The sequence below is a fragment of the Chenopodium album genome, chromosome 8 (genome assembly GCF_948465745.1).
Source record: "Chenopodium album chromosome 8, dcCheAlbu1.1, whole genome shotgun sequence".
Classification (NCBI taxonomy): domain Eukaryota; kingdom Viridiplantae; phylum Streptophyta; class Magnoliopsida; order Caryophyllales; family Amaranthaceae; genus Chenopodium; species Chenopodium album.
In genome coordinates, this window is record NC_137841.1 from 15,782,361 (window position 1) to 15,802,740 (window position 20,380).

The window sequence follows — 20,380 nt, forward strand, 5'->3', positions numbered from 1 at the left end:
AAAACTGATTAATTAGACCTTAGGTGATGACTCGACAAATAATCCAAACTGTCGGCCAAGCGACAGGACTGGCGTCACACTGTGGAGCTTGGCGCCAGACAACATAGCTGTCGTCAGGCGCTACACTCCATAGTGTGGCGCTACAGCTCAGACCTTGGCGCCAATAGTGGAGCTTCGGTCTGAGACTGTTTTCGGTGTTATTAGTCAATTGGGGTATGCCTAAAGTCGTACTAGGTCAATTCCGATTAAAAAATTAGACTTTATTGACTCAAATTAATTAATTAATTAATTAATTAGGCAAAGTTCTTTAAGTCATTAATTTATTTGTTTAGTCTTAACACAAGTTAACAAACGGTTAAGAGAAACATAGAACATATATGCACAACAAATAATGCACAATTAGTCAAGTAGGCACAATATGATGCAATGCGTTCGCAACCTAACCATGGCTCTAGTTCTCTAAAGTTCGGAATATGGTTTAGTCAAAGAGGGTCCATGGTTAATTGTCTGGATGCACCGCGCGGAAGCCTAACCGTGAAGGGTTGGCGCAAGTGGATGGGACACCGCAAGTTTTAGGAAAAAACTTGCTTCCATGGTTTGGTGAATTCAACATCTCGGATGTACCCTTTGTTGCACGGAGCGTTCAATCAGGTAGATGGAGCATGAATTCCCAGAGGGTTATGTCCATATGTAGAACACATTTGGGTTTCAGAAAAGTGAGAAAAAATTCAATCAGGAAGTAGGATCGAGCAAACAATACGAAAAACCGGTCGAAATTAGAACGCATATTTCTGGCTCAATATTGGGGGAAATTGGCGCCAGCAATCAGAGACTGGCGCCAGCTTTTAACTGTAGCGCCTGGCGCCAATACTGGCGTCTGGTGCTACGGCTAAAAGTCTGGCGCCAAGCTCTGGCCCCTGACGCTACTTCCCACATGCCTCAGCAGCTTTTTGTGCTCGATAAAATTTTCCAGTTTCGCGCGGTGTTATTTCAGTCCTAGTTGTGAAAGACATTCCTCAAATTTCCTACGTGTAAAATCCTATGTCTTTAACTCATTAAGGATAGTCTTTCCAATGAGATCTTTTTTATGCATATGACAATAATGTTAATCAAAATTACGAACATGAAATACTTAGAACTTTTCGAGTTTCATCCACTCATTCTAAATCATTGCCGAAACAAATTCAGGAATTAAAATAGAAATCCTCCCCAGTGGAGTCGCTAGAAATTGTAGGGAATATTTTCAAGCCTTTAAAATCCCACTAGTTTGAACCCCACTGTGATCATACACTAAAGTACGGTGGCGTCCAAAAGGGAAGAAGATTGAGCAAAAGAGTCGCCAAAAAGTTTTTAGGAACTTGTAAACCGTTCATAGGATGAAGATTACACCCCTTAACAATCCAAGAGGTCGTCAACTCCATAAGGTCATGAACCAAATAAGGGTTCGGGGATGATGGTACAAATCCAACCTAAAAGAGATTGAACCTGCCCTAATAATAGGCCTCTACTTTATTCTGATCGTATTCATGTGCGCTTTTTGACTAACATGCAATCATTAGGATTAACCCTAAACCTGTTTAATCTATGTTGATTGAATTTAATGCACAAATAAACTATTATTGGCGATCACTTGAATTTATAATCACAATTAACCCTAAACAAGATTATTAATTATCTTATTAAGCATGATTACAAGTACAAATTCCCTTTAAACAGGCAATGAAGGTGATCAAGCAATAAAGAATAAATAATGTATCAAGCAACATAATCAATAATAATCATGAATAATAATAATAATCATAATAATATCATCATAATAATAATAGTAATCATGAATAAAAATAATCATCATCAAAATAATAATAATAATAATATTCATAAATTATCATAAATTATAACAATTATAATCATAATCATGTTCATGTTAATATTAAAGCATAATAAACATAGCAAGATCCTAGGCATGATACTAACACGATTAATAACAAACCCTAGCATGTCACTAAGCAATAAAAATCAAATCTTTAACCCTAACATGATACTAACAATCATAAATATTAGGAAGAACATAGGAAGCATCGCAGGAATCATATTTAATATTAAAAATACCCTAGACATGATACTAGGAATCAAAATCAATCTAAGCATGATTTCTACATCATAAATAAATAAATCAATTAAAGTACTTACTTTGATGCCTCGTACCTCTTTCTAATAACAAAATACACACGTTAGTAACTTCAAGGAATAATAATAATCAAAACAATTAAATTAAATAATTGAAAGAGAGATTTGGGACCAAACCCTCAGAAATTAAAACCTTTCACGTCTAGGGCGAAGGCAACTTCGAATATGGCTAGGTGTTTCTAGATCTTGCGAATGCGGAATTTTGTATGAGAAAACAAAGGTTTAGAAAGAAAGAATTGAATGATGAAGAGAGATGAATGAATAAAAATCAATTGGTGAATGAATGTAGATGATGAATGAATGTAGATGATGAATGAATGTAGATGATGATGATTGGTGAATGAAAACGGAGTTTTTAATACGATATTTATAGAGAAAATCAGCCAAAAAGATAAATTAAACAAAACAGAGTCTGACCCTCAGAAAACAGAGCTGGCGCCAACCCTGGCTAGCTGGCGCCAGGCACCAGCACTAGCGCCAGGCGCCAGGACTGGTTCCAGGCGCCAAGGATTGGGGTTAGGCGCCAAGCCTGATTCCAACGCGTTTTCGAAAATCCGATAAGTTTACCGTACTGGAGGATAAAATAATATAATTTCTTCGAAAATGCTATTTGATTTTGATTAAAACTCTGAAAAGTCAACAAAAGTCAATTTATCAATGCTAATTGAATTAGGAATGATAAGAACCTTCTATAAGATTCTAGAAGTCTAAAACCATTCCTAATTGCATTAGGAATGATAAATCATATTAGGCCCTCCCCGAGATCATTGGGCCGTACATAAAGCTCAAACCGGGCCCAGTTTGGTAAATTGGCCATAACTTCCTCATTATTCATCGAAATTGGGCTTATAATATATCGTTGGAAAGGTCTTTGCAAGCCCCATCCAACTACACTACTATTGGACCCATATCACGGACCAACCAAACTGGATTGGCTCTTTTCTTAAAATAAAGTTTTCAAAAACAGAGAGAGGAGAAAAGAAATTATAACTTTCCGCAACACTAGACTTTCCACACTTTCGTTTCATTCGATTATGATTCAACGTGAAAGGTACTCATCACTGGGTTTGGTTTTGGGGAGACACAAATGGGTGTCTACAATAACCATGGACCCTCTTTGACTAACTCATATCCGAAACTTTAGAGAACTAGAGCCATGGTTAGGTTGCAAACTCATTGCATCATATCGTGACTATATGACTACTTGTGCATACTCTATGTGTTTATTCCTAACCGTTTGTTTGACTTGTGTATGAGTTAAATAAATAAAATAATGACTAAAAGGACTTTGCAAATTTAATTAATTAATTACCAACGATTAAAGTCTAAGAAATTGATCAAACTAGACTTAGTTCGACTTTTAGGCTAATCCCTTTAGAGCAAATTACTGGAAACAGTCCCTGATCGATGTTCCATAACGGCGCAAAGATCTAGACTGTAGCGCCACATGCTAGTGTCCGGCGCCAGGAGACGATCCCGTCGTCTGGCGTTGGCTGCCAGCGCCCGGCGATGGTGACGAGGGGTGGAACTAGGTCGTTGAAACTAATCCTCCCTCGATCAAACTAAATTTATAAACACTTAACAAACCTATATACAAGTATAGAGACAAGTCAAGGATCGAACCCAAAGGAACAGTAATGTTCAAGCGCTCTTAATTATACGCCTAAGCTACGTCGAAGACAAAGATAAAGAGAGAATACTAACAACTAATAAATAAAGAAACCAAACAAATAAAGCACTATGAACGGGATCAACAAGCAATCATGACAATTGTAGAAACTCGGAAATACATGTAAGTCAATGGTTGTGAAGACTAATGGCAAAGCTCAATCAAAAGAGTCAACAAGCTATCTCCTAGAGGTCAAACTAGCGCCAACTACGAGAGACTCTAACTAGGAGCATCACTAATCAAGCTCAATCGACAATTGCAATTCTTAAATCAATGGTCCGTATCATTAGAAACTACAATGCAATCTATCATAATTCTCAAGGCCTAATCAAATTACACACATGCAAACTTCCATTAATCACTTTAATCTCAACACAATCCCCAAATTAAGCACAATCAATCAATCATACAAGTTTCACCCTATCCATAGCCAAACAACTACTCAAATATCATCATCTAGTCACAAACAACTAAAGAAATCAAGAATCATCAAAATATGGAGAACAATTACACTAATCAACAATCAAGCATCAAAATCAAACAAAACAAATATGAAATCAAATAAAGCAATAAAATGAGATAGAGTTAGAAATCCTCATTGATTGAATCTTCAATCACTCAAATCACCATTGAAATTCCTCACTTTCTCTCTCTAAAATCTACTCCTAAAACTAACCCTAAAACTAGAGAGAGAAGCTCTCAATTAAGCTAAGAAAATGAATTCTAATTCTAATATAATTCTAATTCTAATTGTTTATCTCTCTAACCTAAAAATTGGTACATATAATTACAAGGATTAAAAGAAAATAAAAGAGTAAAAGAAAAATAAAAGAAAAGAAAATGAAATAAAAATAAAAGTAAGTAAGAAAAGAAAAGTATAAAGAAATTAAAAGAAAATTAAAAGAAACAATCCCCAAAATAACGAAGTCAATGGACTTCGATTTTCGCTGCCCCAACAAGTGGAAATTAATCCCATGCTTCGCACAGCCATCAGCCAAATCATTCAAAACCGTTCGATCATCAAAATCAACGGCCCTAATTCATACCCAGCTGTGCGCGGCCGCGATGTAAGGTTGCGCGCCCACGGTGAATGCGAGCGCGCCCGCGTTGGAAAGGAAACAGCTCAGCTTTGCTTGCGGTGGTCGGAACAGGGGATGCGGCTCTGCTAGTGCGGGATGTTGGTAGATTGCTGTTGCGGCAAGCTAATGGTGAAGAAGGTAATGGTGGTTGTGGCTGGTCGGCAGTTTGCGGAGGTATAAGGTGGCGTTGGTGGTTGATTTGCGTGGCTTGATCAGGGGTTGCTTTGTGAGTTGTAAAGGCTACCGGAAAACAGGGGAAAGGTGGTGCGAATGGTGGTGATGTGAATTGGTGGCAGATTGGTGGTTCGGTTGAGTGAGGCTGGAAGGTGGGGCTATGCATTTGCTGCTCGTGAGTTGGGGAACAGGGGAATGAATTGGGGAACAAGGGAAAATTGCTTGAGGTGGGGATGAGTAGCCGGTGGGCACGAGCATCGTCCTCACAGCATGCTCGTGATGAACACTAAAGAAGGCAGCCCTAAAACAATCCCACCGTGGGTTCAACACCACCCGGCTTGAGAGCGTGGCTTTGCAAGTGCAAGGAGTTGAACTTGGAACATCCACCTACAAAACACAAATGAAACCAAGGAGAAAATGAAGTAAAATAAACTCAAAATTAGCAAACAAAACTAAAAGAAATAAAGTGAAAATGAAAAAAATAAAAGAAAGAAAACTATATAAAATGAAAAGAAAATAAAGGAAAGAAAATGAAATGAAAATGAAAATAAAATAAAATGAAAAGTAAATCAATAAAACCTAAAAAAAAGGAAAAGCAACTAAAATAACGAAATAGAACAAATAAAGGAGAAAATACTAGAAAAACCATCAAAATGCACAAAATCCATAAAATAAGAGAGGAAAGGTAAAACCAAGAGCAAAAGCATAAACTAAGCATTTATTAAGCATGAAAGTTATGAAAAGAAGGTATAAACAACCTAAATGCTCAACAAATGGGTGCCATTTATGACACCCATCAAATACCCCCAAGCTCACCTTTTGCTCGTCCTCGAGCAAAACAAAACCAAGGGAGAAATGATGATGAGTTTATTCAAACAAAAAAAAGAAGAGAAGAGACAAGAACATACACTAACTCACTTTCGTAGGAATTATGGTCAATTTTAGAAATAAAGACAAGTCATTTAAACCCCTAGATAGCCCTAGAGGACGAGTGATGCGCTCGTAAAGGTTTCCTAAAAGATTAACCTATAACTCTCATAATAATACAAACAAGGCAAAGCACGAAAAAGAAACCAAAATACAAGAAAAGCAAACAAATGTTTATGAAAGGACTTTTCCAAATGTACAAGTATAAATGAATGCAAATCTTTCTAAACAAGTAAGGGAGTGCATGTTCTAAGATATTTAAGGTTGATTGAAACATAGGATATGCTAAGCATAGAGAACTAAAGAAACGCAATTCACTTTCACCTCAAAACATTTTAGCACATTCTCCCAATTAGCTTCAAATCTAATTTTTAGTGAGTGTCTCTATAGTTCCTCTAAGGAACCGGAAAAACAAATAGATTTGAGGTTTCTCGACATCTTGACTTTGCATCCCCTTTCCTTAAGCTTTAACTCATAATGCCCTCCCTTAATATGTGACTCAACCTTTAGGCCGAAAGGTCTTTCCCAATGGTTGTAACGTAAGGACAATAGGGTGAGGGTAGGCTTTGAATTTAAAATTTTGGTGGTATCCCTAATAGTGAAGCAAAGAACGGGACCTTTCTTAGAACCACAATCAAGTAGTCACCAAACAAAAACAAATTAACACCCTCAATCTTATTTAAAGCTATACTCACAAACATATATACAAAAAGCGTAAACGCTTCTCCCCCAAGCTTAAAGGAAACATTGTCCTTAATGCTTGAAAATGGGAAAAAGAATCACATCAAAATATTTTTGAATTTTCTCATTTTCACCTTTTTTTTTTATTTTTTTTTTCTTTTAATGCATATATTCAAAGCAATTGTCCTCGCCTCTTTTAACTTTGGACGTCTTTTACAACTTTGCATTTATTATGTCCTTGCCTTTTTTAACTTTGGATGTCTTTTTCTATCATACATTTGCCATTATTCACAAAATATACATAAGACAAGCTTGCTTACAAAAGGAACCAACATCCATACTTATATACCACAATCTTCAATAGCATGACCATTTGCTTCACAAAAACCAAAAATGGAACAAAATGAAACAAAAGGCTAAAAATTCTAAGGATGTGGCTTGAAAAGAAGGGAAAAGGCTCAAATGGTTAGCAAGAAGGCAGATGTAAACCTAATGAACTAAAAATAAAGAAGCTTATCCTAGAAAAAGAAAACTTACCACCCCAAAAAGTTGCCTTTGTCCTTCCTAGTTGGTTCGGTCTCGTGTTTGAGAATTATGAGTTAAGATTCAAGATTAGGTCCGCAATAGTCAAGGATCCAAGCCGCTCATGCAAGATATGTAGAAGACTTGAAAATCATGAAACCTCACAAGGTTGTGACAAAAACTCACTAAAAGCTTCAAATTCACCAAAAGGGAGCAATTGCAAATTTTCAAAAACAAATAGAATCCGGTTTCAAGGTCCCAATAGTTCTAAACGACTACCTTAGCATACTCTATCCTAGAATCAACCAAACATACTCTCAAACCGTGCACACCGTTACCATTTAAGAAGAAAAGAATTCAACTATACAAGTCCAAAAGTATTATGTCCAAAGCAAGAACAAAACAAAGACACATTGCAAATTTGCCTTGATAGAAACAAAAATCTTTTTGGAGTTTTTCAAAATATAAGAACATGGAAAAACATATACAAAGGTGCATAGCATATGCATGTGAATCAACATCCCATCAAACATGATAGAATTCCCTCCCCCAAGCTTGAATAAGACAATACACTCAAACATTAATTATAGAAACCATGGGAGGGGAAAACAAGAAGATCAATCCAACAAACCAACATGTATCCAACAAGTCATCATCCACTTGAGAAAGAGCAAGGAAGGATATTACCGTATATTAGGTGGGTGTAAATACCCGCAAATGACCCAATTAAACCTTTCAAAGCTAATTTCCTCAAAAATTGAACCTTACCTTCCATATGATAGCAAAAATAGGAGTTAAACTTTCTTGATTCTTAATTCAAACTAATTCACCAAAGTATATCTTCAAGTCATGTACCTAGAAAAAGGGACACAAACATTTCCATGAGAGAAAATCTATTCTAAAAAGAAAAGAAAATGAAAGCGATAAAACACGGCTTACTTCCCGAGAAAGGCTTGCTTAAGGTCCAAGCTTGACTGCTTTAGTAAAATAGTATTGCAATGAACGCAAGAGCTTGTCAAATGCACTACTAATCATTTCATAAGATTAGATAAACGGTAGGAAAATGACGGGATAAGAAAATGCAACAAGAATGTTGCACGCAAGTGAGAAGGTAGATGCCAAAAGAAAGAAGAAGAAGGATCAAAAGGAAGAACAAGAAAATAAGAAGAAGAAGGGGGAAAAAAAGAATGAAAAGAAAAAGAAAGAGGCAAATCCTCCTCACTAAAATATTTTTGGGTGGAAACATCACCCTTTTCCTCAACAACAGACGAATGAGGGACATTATGATCATCATAAACAAGGGGGTCCCCAATAAGCTCTTTGAGATAGGAAGGGAGAAAAATAGGGCAAGAAGGGATGTGGTCAAACCTTTGAAAAAAAGGGATATGAGAAATAGGCAAAGGGGTAGCTACTCCCTCAACACAAGGTCTCACATCTCTAATGAGAGCATGAAAATCAATCATAGAGTCCTCAAATGAAAATCTCTCACAATCTACATTTCCACTACTACATTTTTGAACAGATGAGACGCTTAAAAAAGGATAATACAACGCTAGTTTCTATTACCATCGCATTAGTGTGGGCTAGTGTGACGCCCTCTTCATGAACATTCTAAGAAGAACAACTAATGTGACGACTATGTAGAGCCGTTTTATTAGCATAGCTTATGCGACGATTTAGGAAGCTAATGCAACCATATAAAAACTAGGCGCACAAATTTTTGTTATTCCTTCTACTTTTTTCACCAAATTTTGAAACACCTTCACGTGTAGTGTTCTGCTTTCATTTCAAGGCAAAAAAGAAAAAAAAAGAGTAAAATTAGCCCACAAAACAAAAACAAAGGAAAAAGAACAAGTTGTCCTTCTCTCTCCTCAATTCCCCCATTTCCATATTTCCATTCATACTTTCAGACAAAACTCAAAAACCTTAGAGTAGATAATTTCACCCAAAATTGGGTAGTAAAATTAAACAAAAAATTAGAGGAAAATTGCATAGGGACGATTCGACATGAAAAAACTAAGGAAGTAAATGAGATTGGTGTTCATTAGCTCGATCCATTGAAGCGTTGGTGTGTTGCTTGAGGCGGTAGTTTCTTCAGTTAGAGGTGCTCGAAAATCTGCACGCGAGTGGAGAATTTTAACTGTTCGTTTTGCTTAGAAGTATATTTATGAAGTTTTGTTTTGACATTGCATAGTTAATAATTATTGAAATTTCTATACTTTTGTGTTTCAATTTCCAAAAGTTGCAGTAGTATTGGTAAAATTAAGCTGTAGTAATCCTTAGTAATGGACAATTGGGTCAAAATGGGAGGTAAATCAGAATGTGTTAATGTATTTTATTGTGGCGTTAAGTGGGTAGTTTATGCGGCTGATTAGGTTTAAATGGGAGGTAAATTAGGAAAGGTATTCCGTTAAATTTCAATGTTTGTATTGAGAGTTTGAAGAAGAGTTATCTGTTTGCATTGTTAGATTTTACTCATTTTAGTAGTTCATTAGTATTGTTAGATTTTAGGGTTTTAATCGAAAGTTTGAAGAAGAGTTGTTAGCCTCTCAAATCTCAATCTCTCGTGATATTAGCTTTCAATTCTTTAGTCTTCTAATCCTCATCCCTATTGTTTTGTATTTAGTTTGTATAGCTTTTCTAAGTATTCTTTTAATTGTATTGTAGTACTTGGGTATTTTAACTCCCAACTCACCTTATTACCCTTATCTTAGTCTCAAGGTGGGCTGGAACACAGCGATGTAAACTCAATATTCTTTATGTACTATATAATGACCATTATTTATTGGTTCCAGTACATTTAATGGGTAATTTTTATATTCTCATGCCCTTGTGGTGTATTGGTGCTTATATGTCCCTACACTCTAGAATAATCCCTAAAATCTTTCTGGTGTTTTACTGGATAAAACATGAATCCACAATTCCACATTGATCTTTGTCTACCTTATTTGTCAAGACTCCCAATCTATAACCCTTAATAAAAATGGGAACTTAGTAACAGTAACTTGTGGCGGTATTACATCAAAACCCCTGAAATTAATGAAATTTCGAAATTTCCCTTTATTCTAATTGGTTGAAGCTTGAGTGCTTTGACTAATTGACTGCTTTCTCACCGACTTCCTCAGCTCCTTCTCTTTCCTCCTCATCTCAAAGAAAAAAGCTCAGAATTCTAATTCAAGGATGGCGATGAGAGAGAAACCTAGAGAGAGAAAATATGCCCTCCTTCAACAATGATGGCGATGAGATCAAAACCACCGATCATCCTTGAAAAGCCATGGCGATGGGCTTTGCTTCTTCTCAGTGTTTTAATTTCATCGGTTTTAGTGACGCGGTTGCTAAGGTTCATTTATCTTTCTTGTTCTAATTGGTTCGATACTTTGATGTTCATCTCCTCGATTAGATTTTACCTTTTATATGAAGGTTGTTCTATTTATTTCTGGGCTTTTCATATAGTTTCTTTTATTGAATTTGATTTCAAATGGTTTCCTAAAGCAAAGATGTTCGGAGGAATGTTCTATAAGAAACCAAGCAAGGAAGAAGCTCCGCCGCAGCTTCGATCCCACAGATTGATGTTCGGAGCATGGGTTGTTGCTATTCGGGTTACTCCTTATGTTCTTCAGTATTTTTCCAGAAAGAGGAGATTACTTTGGATCTTTGATTCAACCCCACCAAAATTAAGGTATTAGTCTCATAAGTTTTCAAGATATTGACTTTATTTGAATATTAATTTCACTATTTTACGTTATATGGGTGTTTTAGATGTTAAAAATTTAATTTTTGCAAGGAAGAAGATGGACCAAGGTTAGGTGGATTCGAGTTTGAGGTTAAGATACTCAGGTATTATTGGATGTTTGTTCTGTTTTTTTTATTTTTATTTTTTATTTTTTATTTTTATATTATTTAAATCTAGAAAATTCTTCTGTGCAATACCTTCCAGTCTTCCACAGCTAGGATAGAGTGTGTTCTACTTTTCACATGGTCAGATGGAACAAGTATTTTTTTTTCTTTTTTCATCCTCTATTATAATATTTTTACGTTTCTTATTCCTATCTTTTCATTTTTATTATACTGTATTTTCAATTTTTCACTTTTATAATTTGTATTTTTTGAATTATGAAATTATGAGTAATTCTTGAAGGTGGATTTTGTGTGTTTGGAAGCAACTAGAATCAAGGAATTATATCAATAAATTCTACATTTTAATTTGCCTTCTATGATACTTTGTCAATTTGTGAATATTGAACTACAGGTGTTTTTGCCTTTAATTTTTAGCTTTTTCTAGGCATTATTGTTTGCTGGTATGAGACGATTATTTTTGGTTGGTTTGTATTCCTAGGTTGAGCCTAAAGCAGATGAAGTTTATGCCTATATTACTTTAACTTTAGAAAAAGAGGAAAGACTGTATGATCACTAATAGTTTAAGTACTTGTATAGTGAGTATTGAAGGGTTTAGTTTATGATGATGGTTATATACATTTGTGGATTATGGGTTGTTTGTATTTGTATTGTTGTAGCAAGATTAGTTTAAAAGTTCTGATTCAGGGTGAATGGGCCGCCAAGGCCGAAATTCCGGTTCTTTGTTAAGATATTAACTGCTTCGGATACTAGCACTCATTTAGGATTCTCGGTCCATTAAGCAATTCAAGCCGATGAATAATTGCCTCCCTTGGAGGGATATATTAATTAATATTATTAATTTGGTGGGGAAGGGGGTGTTCAATTTTGATTAAGATATGAGTTTAGTGTGATTATGACTAATTTATAGTTGTAATAGGATTTAATTAGTGATGCTTGAGTTAGTTTAGATTTCTTGCGTATAGTTAATAGTATTGATAAATAGTGGCCTATGTTTGAATTTGGGTGAAAATCTTCTATTTATTTTATTACCTCTTGTTCTGCTGAGTTTGGGGTACTGTTCTAGAAAATAGGAATTATATATGTCAATGAATAAGTGAAGTTTTAATCTACTTGATTGTTGTATTAGTAGGATTTTGGATAGGTTATATGGAAATGGCTTTTAAATCCTTTATGCAGTTGCTCTAATCTGTCTGCTAGCCCTAATACAACTGAGTTGTAGTAACTCTAAAGTTGCTATAGTAACTCTAAAGTTTCTGTAGTTCTCACTCGCTCGCCCTACTTTGTTTTCCAGGAGGAAAAGAGGAGAAGATCGAGAGGAAGATAATCTTAGAGAAGTTCTCAAGCACTCTGCTTAAATGCTTTTGGAGCTCCAAACCTCATAATAAGTATCTCGAACTCTATGAGTGACTTCTTGCTTTTATGGATTTTTGTAGTTTTTTTTTTTTTTTTTTTTGGGTTGTGCTTATATGAATGTTTATTGTTTTTTTATAAGTATATATTCTCTTTTCCTTATTATGTCAAATTTAATGATTAATTCATATGGGTTTGGTGAATTAGTGAGTGAATTAGAATGTTGATTATTGTCTTGTTGAGTTGTATCAGTTCCTAAATTTGTGGGTTGTTTAGCTCTAAGACACTGAAGTATGTTATAAGTTTTTCCTTTTTTCATTAAATTCGTTTTTTGCATTACCCCACTTTTCTAGTATTATAGATTTTGAATTTAATATGAAAAACTCTAAAAGTTTGCGCATTTTCTAAAAATGTAGCAAGTCCAAACTTGTTCAACTACGTCGATTTATTTCCATCACATTTCTGTCAAACTTCCAGGATTCAACAACAAAAAGGTCTAGATAATTTCTTAATTGTAAGATTTTTATAAGAGTAAGCTAATAATTAAGTTGCTCAGTTTGGAAAATGATATTTGTATGGTGTCTGGATTACCCTGAATCATTTTATTTCAATACATGTTTTAATCAGTTTTGCAGACTGTTTGGGTCTAGGAGGGAATTGACAATAGTCTTCATGTCGTCAGTTGCTATTGATGCGGTGAAGGACGTACTTGCAGCGAATTATATACCTGCAGCTCCTATACTTATCCTCGAAGGACCTTGGCAGCAGGTTACTGATTTCCGAATTATATTTGTGTTTTCTTATCTATCCTGAACAATGTTATCTAACATGAATGCAGTTTACTATTTATATTATTTGTTCAAAAGTGTCACAATTTTATAAGTTCTTAAGTGTTTCATTGTACCAATTTGCATGTTTATGATCGTAGTTTTTGAGGGGGTTGGGGGAGTAGGGTTAGCAAATTAGGTCATGCTGATCCTGAATATTGAGTTAAAAGGATAGCAAGACAGAATCTGACGTCTATTTCCATATCTGAAATGAAGAAAGAAAAGCTTGAAATCTGTGTTTAGTTTCTTTTGTAGATTTCTGGGGGAGTTACAGCTGCGAAGGGATTCAAGACTGTCGGTATTTATGGTGGTTTGAGGGCCCAAGGAGAGATTCATGACCTAACTTACAAATTTTTGAACATTTAGGCTATAATATGAATGCTATAATAATTAACTCGGTTTCTTCCTTCATTGTTTCATCATGAAGATTGGTTGGGTGCTATTGTTTCTTCTTTTAAGGTTTTGTTCATTTCCTTTTTTTTCGTTATATTTCTTGTACCTTGATTATGAACGATGCTTTAATTTCTATCTATGTAGAAATGGAGGGTAACAAATTATTTCAGAATTTTGGGGTGGTTTCGATTTAATTTGGTAAAAAAAATTGGGATTATATTCCCATGCATCATAAAGCTAGGGTTTTATTTATTTATATATTTGATTTAGATCATTCAGTATCTTATTGATTATTTTCTATATGAAGTCTGCTGGAATATCAGCTCCAACTATTGGAAGAGTCGAGAACACTCATTATTACCATCCTGGAATTGTTGCTCCTCAGTAAATTTTCAGTTTTTTTATAAGCCCCAAATTACTATAATAATTTTTCCATGTTTTTAATAAATACGGGAAGATATAAAGCTTGCAAAATTAAACAAATTTTTCTTATGATTATAAGAAAAAGAGGGTTCTTAATTCATCTGGAACAGAGTAACAAACCGTCTTTTGATCTTATAATTTAAGTTTATATTGTAGATATTTAACCTCATGTCAAAATCACATTTTGACTTTCTTTTTAAAAAAAATAAATGATTTCTTCTTTGTTCATGAAGAGAGTACAGGGGAAATGGGGAGATTGAATGGGATCTGAAGTGAAAAGGTTAATGGCTAGCGAAAGAGCAGCATTAAGTGAGTTCTTCGATCTCCAATGCCTTCCGTTTTTAGTATCCTTTTATTCTTTGGCAGGTATCTTTTTTGATCATTTATGTTTAGTCCATTTCTATGGTTTTTTTTTTTTGGTGTTTATTTTGATGAATTTGAAATTTTAGATTTGGATTTTGTTTATTTATAGGTATTGTTGGAATTCTGTAGAGGGGAAAAAATGAGTTTAGTTGTGTAATTTAATCCAAAATGCTCATAGTTAAATCTGGTTCACTTTTGATTTCTTGATTATCCATGTTTATTTTGATTTGAGTTTCTCTATTTTGATGCGAGTATTAGTGAGCATTTGGGAAAACTATTACTCATACTTTATTGATCGGTAGCTAACATTAGCATTACCTTGAATTGAGAATTTGTACATGCTTATAATATGGCTGAAAATTGTTATTTATGAGCTATAATAAGTGAATTTTAAGTGTTGTATGAATGTCATTAAATTTGTTAAGATAGCTCAAAATATTGGTATTTTTTAGTGTCGTAGATAACATGATTCTCTTGCGAAGCAATTTGGTAAAGTCTGGACTAAAAAATATGTTTGATTACATTGTAATTTATTTACTTTAATAGTATAGCCTCCATTGTGGATCGTTGAGTCCATTCTCGTGTATTGATGTATTTTTCTTTAGAGAGCAACTAAGTAGGAGATGAGTGGCATACGATTTCTTATAAACTATTTCATGGATGCATTTTTAGAATATACCTTACTATGAAATTATGATATTTAATTTAAAGTCTCACTAATTTTTATGGAGGAATAAGAAGCTGAATCAATCACTACAGAATTTAGTTTTTTCAGCATTATTGATATTTTTACTTATACTATTTTTGCTTTTGTTATATGATGGGACTTCAGAAGAGGTGAAGAAGATAGTAGCTACCCAAGTTCAATGCAGGTGTTTAATATAGGTTGGTCATGAAAAAGGTTGTGAGTCTACTTTACGAAGACTTGAGGGAAAGGAATTTGATATAGTTCATGAAGCAGCTCAAATAAAAGTAATACACATCATTCAATAGAGTATTAGAGAACTTAAACTACTTTAATTTGTCATATTATTCAACCTACAAACTAAACTTATTTAGAAATCACATGACCTGATGTTAACCTATATTAGAATTCAAAACTGATCTAACCCAAATAAAAAATCATTTTGGCATATACTTGGTTTCATGATTACTACAGATTTACCCAGTAGGATTGGGAGGGATACCATTTGTCATAATGTCAGAGGTGAACTTTCGTCTCTTCTTGGTTTCTCCAATTCCTATATTTGTTTCTTAAAGTTATTATAACAGAATACTAATAAATGGTGTTAATTTCATTACACTATTAGTACTTATATTCAATTGTTTTAGGGATATTGGGTTCTTAATGGTATAAGGGATTGCGTCTTTCTAGGTTAGTGAATTGTATTGTTCTACTTTGATGATTGATGAGTGAGATTATTTGTATGGAAAGGCACTACTGCCACCAATGCTGGAAAGTCCAATTTTGCATTATTAGTGATGGGGGTAGGTGTGAGGGTGACTTGGTTGATGCTATTTGAGTGTGACCATGTTGTTAGTGTGTTTAGTTGATGATGCTTAATGAATTTGATTCACATTTAGCATATTTCCTCACCTACATGTACCCTTTTAAAGAATTTAGAAGAAAGAATGTTGGATATGAGTCATAGTCTTTTTATATTCAATGGAATATAGCTATTTTTTTTTTAGCTTTGTCCTGTTTGCTATTCAATTGTTTTGTATCTGTAGTAGGGGTCTCTTATGGATATGATATTGAATGACGTTAGCTTTGTCTATTTTGCTTGACATATGAATGTGGAAGGTACATTTGTATTTGTATTTTGATTGAAATATGTTGCTATGTCTTATAAACCTATTGTATATATGCTGAATTTATTGTAATGTAGTGGGGTGTGGTTTTGCAGATGCATGCATAAAGTTTGCTTAGATTTTTTTTTTTTTTTTTTGGGTTTAGTAAGCCATTGTTTGTTTATGCAGGTAAGCCATAGTAAGGCATAATAATGTTGTGTGTGCCTAATTAATGCCCATTTCAAGATGAACTAACAAAACTATTTCAAAACTTAGTTCAATCAGCCTGCTCGTAAAACTAGAAGAAGAAACTAGAAAAAGAATACTTAAGTTTTCTTGCAATTTAAGTGTCTAATATATTGTGTATGTGATCTTTGTGACCGTGTCTCATTCCTGCTCCCCTTCCAGTGAAAGGATTAATAATCAATGTGTTATGTTTGCATTTTTCAGCTCATCAAAAGACGGTCGAGGTCTAGGCCGAGTATCTGCTGGTGGAAACAATTGATTGGTTTTGTTGGGTGTTAAACTTTTAATAATAAATTATGGGTACTGGATAATTTTTGCCACTTTATTTTTTTTTTTTATTTTTTTTTTTTTTTTTGTGAAGATAAGTAGGCAATCCATTTCAGTGTTTTAGCTTAAGATAGCTTTAAAATGTCCTTGAATAGTTTCTTGCATTTGATGTTACTCAAATGGATATTCTAAGAATTTAACATTAATCGTAATTAGTAGCTATGTTATTCCATTTGTATGAATGTGCATTTGCAATTTGTTATTCCATTTGTATGAATGTCCATTTGCAATTTCATTATGTGCGAACACATTTTTCTATATAGGAACAGATGGATTGCCCAAATAGCATAAATATAACCAACCAGCAAACAAATTAATTAACCATACAAACCATGTAACTTCAATTTTTTTTATTTGTTCATTGTTTTGTTGGATGAATCTTAACGTTTGTATGCTAAGAACATTATGTAGAAGAGTATGATAATCAAGGGTCATTGTACTACCCTCGCCTTCTTATTGATGCTTAAGAGTTCTTACAAGTTATCTCGATATTTGTTCACTTTTTCTTGGGGCAATTATAAACTGATTGGTGTTTGATGAAAGCATGTAGTTGCAAAATTGTTACTTTTTCTCCATAACAAGTAGACTAAGGAGATGAAAAGAGAGCCTGTTCTCATTGACTGAACTTAGCTGAGCTGAACTGAACTGAATATTTTATAAGAGAAGGAAATTAGGAGCGGATCTGAACTGATTGAACTGAGCTGAATTGAACTGAGCTGAATTGAACTAAACTGAACTGAACTGAATTTCAACGTATGAGAACAGACCCTTAGAGTGTCATTAAGGAGAAGATGGCACTACATTTTAACGTAGTCAAAATTACAAAAAGACAAGTAAAATAACGAGAAAGCTAAAGGGAAAAAAAAGAGATAGCAAGATAGGGGGACTAGATTTTGACAACTATATTTGGACACACTTTTTTTAAATAATTAGTAAATGTTATTTTAAACAGCGTGATTTCGTGACAATTGAGGCATCTAATTGATTAACACTTTTAGAATAAGAGTGTGTTCTATTCACTTGATTTTTAAATCTATGAAGTTATTTGATTTTATCTGAACTTATTAACCCTTATTAGAACTTATTTTAGTAATAAATTGAACTTGGGTAGCCCTGATAAACTCTTATCACAACTCATTTGAACTTATTTTTTCTAAATTTATCTTATCTAAACCTATTAACCCTTATATGAACTTATTTTTCCTGAAATGAGTGAAAATAAGGTCAATAGAACAAGGCCTAAAATTTTCAACATTATGATAAAAAATCATGTTAGATTCATGTCTAAATTTTTTTTTTATATTTTTTTTTATTTTTTTTTATGTTAATACAATCATACTTATAGATAACTTTAGGAAGATAAAGGGTAACAGATAGGTAAGGGGAGAAGGAGTGGAGGAGACTTGAGAGAGGAGAGAAAAAGAGAGGAAGAAATAGGAGGAGATGGAGAGAAAAAAAAAAGAGGGGGGGATGGGGAAGGAAGAGAGGGGTAGAGAGAAAAAAAGAGAGGGAACCAGGAATGAAAAGTGATGGAAGAGAGAGAGAAATGGGTTGGGAAATAAAAAGAGGCCAAGAGAAAGATAAAGAATAGATATATAGACCAAAAGACAATGTCATAAGAGAGAGAAAGATAGAGAGGGGTTGAGAGATGAAGGTGCTAAAGAGAGAGAAGACAAGGTCATGAGAAGGGGAGATGGGCTAAAAGAGAAACGTGCTATGAAAGAGAGAAAAGGTAAAATAAAATAGAAAGAGAAAAGGCAGGACATGAGCTAAGAGTAAATTAAAGAACATGTTAGGGGATAGACAAAGAAGGGTTGGGAGAGAAGAGCCATGAGATGGGAGAGAGGAGCCAAGAGATGGGAAAAGAGGATTTAGGAGAAACAGGAATAAGAAAGAGGAGTTGGGAAAAAGAGAGTGAGATAACGAGGGCCAAGAGAGATAGAGGAGGTCGAAAGACCGAATAAAGTTAGAGTGCTAATTAGAGATAAGGGGATATGAGTAAGGGAGAGAGAGAGAGAGACAGAGAGAGGCCAGAAGAAAGAGGGAGATAAAGAAAAGCTAAGATAGAGGGCTCAGGGGAGAGAGAAAGAAAGATTGATATGGGAGGAGGGGAAGGAGGCAAGAAAGTACAACCTATAGTTTTAAAAGCCTATTTAAAAAAAAAATGGAATAACGACAAGAAGAATTATGATAGAAGAAAGATAGGGAGAAAGAGTTTGGGGCAATAAAGGAAGGGAGAAATGTGAGCAAGTGAACCTTTAATTTCAAACTCATTTAAAAAAAAAAGAACGGAGAAATAAAGTCAGAAAGGAGATAAATGTGTGTGTGTGTGTGTGTGTGTGTGAGAGAGAGAGAGAGAGAGAGAGAGGTTATTAATTAGTACTATTAAAAGGAATAAAGTAGTTATATGAGAAAGAAAACGCATTATCATGCATTTCATATTTATACATTCACAATAGTACTCTTAAATACTTATTTAATCAATCAACCAAATTAGAATTCAACTTACTCTATTATATAAAGCCCTTATTGCTATTTCTAAAAACACAAGAACATCCAATTTATGGTAATGAGAAAACAAATTTGAAGATAAAAATTAATTACGCGAATAAAAATTAGAATTATTATAAACTTATTAATTAAATTTATATAAACTTATATCAAGAATTAGTGATTGTTTTAAACTCTCAAAATCCGATGAATCGAGCCGCATCCGATCCAAAATTTATGAATATTCGATCAAAAAATATTGGATATTCAAGATAATCACACACGATTAACATTAACAATACAACAAATTATTTTTACAAAACATTAAATCAAGCTCCCCTAATCAGCATGTTAATAACACCCCAAACTATAAAACACGATCTCAGTTACAAAGCTTACATATTTTAGTGTCAGGGGGCGCACGCATACGTGCATGCTCCAACGACTAGTGTATTAAATTATTAGATCTACATTTTGTTGTCTTGCTGTGCTTATTATGAACCAATGTAATGTAATATCTATGACCCGAGTATTTTGCCTAGGCCTAGATTCTTCTATGAAATTTGGGGAAGGAAACACCAAACGGTGTAGCTAATTATAAATCTATAAATAACTCATTGTCACATCATGTAGCCAATATAGTATTTTATTGCATTACTTCTCATATCTCTATAATCTAATATGTCTATATATGTGTCTTTGGTTGAATCCTCTTATCTTTTTCCTAATAGAAGTGAGCAGGAAAAAATTCTGTTTTAAACTTTTTTATTAATTTCATATACTCCCTCCGTCCCAAATTACTCGCAACTATTTGACTTTTTGCAATATTCACACATCTCATTTTGACCATCTTTTCTAGCTATTATATGAAAGTCAATATAATTATGTAAGATGTTGTTGGGTTTATTTTAATGTATATTTTCTTAATATAATCTTTTTATAACTTATTAAAACATGTGCATCGACAAGCGTGTCCAGTCAAAATGTTGCAAGTAAAATGAGACATAGGGAGTAACAATTAGGCTAATGCTTTTGCTTGTATTTGATCTTTTGTTGCTACACATGAAAGGTAA

General features: G+C 34.0%; 1 long non-coding RNA gene across 8 annotated transcripts; it reads left to right on the forward strand.

The window, feature by feature from the left end:
- The first annotated feature begins 8,860 nt into the window (after positions 1-8,860).
- LOC145641729 (uncharacterized) lies at positions 8,861-16,999 on the forward strand. 8 transcript variants are annotated; one of them, XR_014115511.1, is made up of 6 exons: positions 8,861-10,579; positions 10,732-10,918; positions 11,024-11,076; positions 12,389-13,215; positions 13,518-14,399; positions 16,695-16,999. It is a non-coding gene; the product is annotated as an uncharacterized LOC145641729 (long non-coding RNA). The 8 variants fall into 8 exon arrangements; XR_014115512.1 differs by having other exon boundaries at positions 12,389-12,482; positions 13,075-14,399; XR_014115510.1 differs by having other exon boundaries at positions 12,389-15,660.
- Positions 17,000-20,380: the final 3,381 nt, after the last annotated feature.